Below are 3,909 nucleotides of genomic sequence, written 5' to 3'. Positions count from 1 at the left end.
ATTAAAACTAAAAAAAATTTATTTAATAACTTTAAATAAATTAGAAAATACATTAAAATAAATTAATCAATCAAATTAGGGCTGGGCGATAAAACAATCATGATAATTATCGATATCGACTAATATGAAAAATGTTATCGAGATCATTTTTAAATAATAATAATCATTATAATTTTTTTAATTCATTCTAATAACCAGTTTCATGTTCTTGAAGCCAAACTCTACGGTCTTTGAATTTTGGGGTGAAACACGAGCCGGATGTGCTTTTTCTGTTCTTCTCGTCAAAGCTAATCAGAAACCAGAGTCTTCCTCAAACACATCCGTTTGTTTCCTGATCTGTGTAATAATCTCGAATGCTCGTTAAGCCCTGCAGTGTTCAGTTCATCTCATCTGCTTCCAGTCGCCTGTATTAAATAGCCAGCTTGCTAATTGTTGTTCAATGTTAATTCGATGAACAAAGCACCTGCGATCCATTAGAAACATCAGAGAGCCGCTGCCAGACCAAACACTTCTGCTGAAACATTATGCTTCAGAGATTACATCATAATTATGCATTAAATAAACTAGCCATTATATGCTGTTTTACTACGGTAAAGGTAGAACTTGAGCGTGCATTTGAGAGAATCAACTGCAGTCTGTTCTTCATTGTATTTTCTGAATGTGACTTGACTTGACTTTTCTGCGTTTCTCCTGCTGCGATCCTCACTGTAACAACTTCACATATATTTTATATAAAGTAAAATAAAAACGTGGATGTCTATAATAATATCACATATATTTTATATAAATTATAAAATTAAATAAAATGTGGATCTCAGTAACAATTTCACATATATTGTATATTTTATATAAAGTAAAATAAAAAACACCTGGGTCCCACTAACAATTTCACATATATTTTTAAATAAAATATAAAATATAATAAAATATGGGGATTTCAGTAATAATTTGACATATTTTATATAAAATAAAATCAATAAAATACAATAAAAATATGTGAAATTATTACTGAAATCCCCATATTTTATTATATTTTATATTTTATTTAAAAATATAAAATGTGTGAAATTGTAATTTTATAAAACAAAATAAATAAAATTAAATTAAAATATGTGGGTCTCAGTAACAACTTCACATATATTTTAAATAAAATAAAATAAAATAAAATAAAAACAGGTGGATGTCCGTAATAATATCACATATATTTGATATAAAATATAAAAATAATAAAATTAAATAAAATGTGGATCTCAGTAACAATTTCACATATATTTTATCTTTTATATAAAAAATTTTTAATTAAATTAAAACATGTGGGTCCCACTAACAATTTCACATATTTTATATTTTTAAATAAAATATAATAAAATATGGGGATTTCAGTAATAATTTGACATATTTTATATAAAATAAAATCAATAAAATAAAATAAAAATTTGTGGGTCTCAGTAACAACTTCACATATATTTTAAATAAAACAAAATAAAATAAAAACATGTGGATGTCCGTAATAATATCACATATATTTTATATAAAATATACAAATAATAAAATTAAATAAAATGTGGGTCCCAGTAACAATTTCACATATATTCTATATAAAAAATGTAATTAAAAACATGTGGGTCCCAATAATAATTTCACATTTTATATTTCATAAAATAAATAAAAATGCGTGGGGGTCTCAGTAATAATTTCACATACAGAGGGACAGCACGAGGCCTTTCTCCTTTTATTTTTTAGCACGTTTCTGGGAAACCAACATTAGACGCAACTGTTGCAGTCTGGCTTGAAACCAGAACAATCTGTGATACAGACTAAATAAAATCATCTGAAATGAACAGAACATTCCGGAACTAAATTAATAAATGTCTGACTGAAAAGTAATATATTGCATATTCTTATTTTATTTTATATTATATTATATATATATATAAGAATATACAATAAAAATACAAATAATAAATATTAAAAAGAGAATAGACTCCAGTCTCTCTCTCGCTCATCATTCAGATGAACAGAGCTCTGGGCTATTTTAAACACATAAGATGAGCATCATTACTGGACACCTGACACCAGAATCCTTCCACGCGGCTCCAGACTCTCGCTTGAGATCTCAGCTCATCACGTGATGCTTTTAATGACGGTTTAACCAAACACACAGAGATGTTTGTCATCAGTATGTGATGAAACACAGTGATTCTGAAGAGTTCACAAAGAGCTTCACGAGCAGCTCTTAATATCTTCATGCATTATAGCTGCATATAGAGCTGGGAGATCATATACTTACATTTTACAACAATAGATTTTGTTTTACTGCAATGCATGTCACTTTGGATAAAAGCATCTTCCAAATGCATCGATGCAATTGTAGTTTTAGCCAAATGACCAAAGATGAATTTGACTGCATGCATGACTTTTGACATTAACAACATTATACAGTTTTTATATGCTTTTTTTGTATTTTATTATTTGCATTTAGCACAGTTTGCACACTGCTGTCAGCAAAGCCATGAAAACAAAGCTGTACATGTTTTCCGGGATGCAAGATGCTCGTGGAGACACAGCGCCCTCTAGAGCTTAAACTAAATAAATGGTATTAAAATAGTATTAGATTGTACAAATTAAAATAAATTATTTTCTTTATATACATACATATCAGGGCCTATATATATATATATATATATATATATATATCTTGTAAAGCAAGCTAGTTGTGCATGGACTGCCTTCTGAGTTTTCTGGGAGATGAGAGTGAGACCCAGAGCAGGAAACAGTTCCTGACCCAGGTTTCACCCGGCACACACATTGTCCCATAGCTGATCGTCACTGCAGTTAAAGGGTCTGACTGTCTCTGTGTGTTAACTCACCCCCCTCAGCCACATACAGGATGAAGATGCGCAGAGTAGCCGTTGTGCCCCTCAGGTCTTCCAGAAAACAACCAACATCACAAGAGCTTCTGTGCTGAACAGAGAACAGAGGAAAAGAGAAAAGGTGGTGTCAAAAAACTGATGGCAAAAAAAAACCCTTGATGTTTGAAGGTTTATAAACTGTACATATTATTTAAAGTTAAGCATAAAGACTGGGTAGTCTCCTGTAATGTGAGGCTTCCATTGATAAGTGCACTATTGTTCAAATACTTTTGAGCAAGAACACACTGAAATTATAAAAAGTGACAGCACAGACATTTATGTTTATAAAGATTTCTATTTCAAATAAATGCTGTTCTTTTGTCCTTTCTATTGATAAAAGTATCATGTATCAGGGTTTTCACAATAATATTAAGCAGCATGGCTTTTAACATTGATAATAATTCCGCATCAGCTTATTAAAATGATTTCTGAGGGATCATGCGACACTGAAGACTGGAGTAATGATGCTGAAAATGCAGCTTTCCAATCACAGGAATAAATTGTATCTTAAAATATATTAAAATAGAAAAGAGTTAGTTGTAATAATATTTCATAATAGTACTGTTTTTATTGTATTTTTGATCAAATTAATGTAGCCTTGATAGGCACAAGAGTGTATAATTACAATCAACAATTATTGCATTATTCATCACACAGGCAGAATCATACACACACACACACACACACACACACACACACACACACATTCAGACACATCTGCTCTCACAGTCCAAGCAGTAATAAACGGCATTAACGGAGCCCAGTCTCACTGTTTGGGGACGAGGTCAAAGCGCATCCTGTTGAGCAGTTCGTCTTCCTGCAGCATCACCAGAGCCACGGCGTACATCTGCTCAAAGTCAAACTGGAACTGCACTCCGGCTGGAGGGTCGCGCAGGAAGTTCCTCTTGTCCTGAACGACAGACACACACACACACGTTTGTTTTTGTGAATTGTGGGGACATTCCATAGGCATAATGGTTTTTATACTGTACAAACT

The 3,909-nt window shown here is 31.6% G+C and overlaps 1 long non-coding RNA gene across 1 annotated transcript in view; it reads right to left on the bottom strand.

Annotated features, from left to right (window-relative positions):
* LOC107694526 (uncharacterized) overlaps positions 1 to 3,834 on the bottom strand; it is a 12,686-nt gene extending 8,852 nt beyond the window's left edge. The window contains exon 1 of the long non-coding RNA XR_001634887.1: positions 3,683 to 3,834. This is a non-coding gene — a long non-coding RNA (uncharacterized LOC107694526). The remainder of the gene's footprint in view (positions 1 to 3,682) is intronic.
* Between the last annotated feature and the right edge of the window lie 75 nt (positions 3,835 to 3,909).

Source organism: Sinocyclocheilus anshuiensis, unplaced genomic scaffold (assembly GCF_001515605.1).
Source record: "Sinocyclocheilus anshuiensis isolate Anshui unplaced genomic scaffold, SAMN03320099.WGS_v1.1 scaffold1031, whole genome shotgun sequence".
Taxonomy (NCBI): domain Eukaryota; kingdom Metazoa; phylum Chordata; class Actinopteri; order Cypriniformes; family Cyprinidae; genus Sinocyclocheilus; species Sinocyclocheilus anshuiensis.
This window is presented reverse-complemented; position numbering and strand designations above follow the sequence as displayed.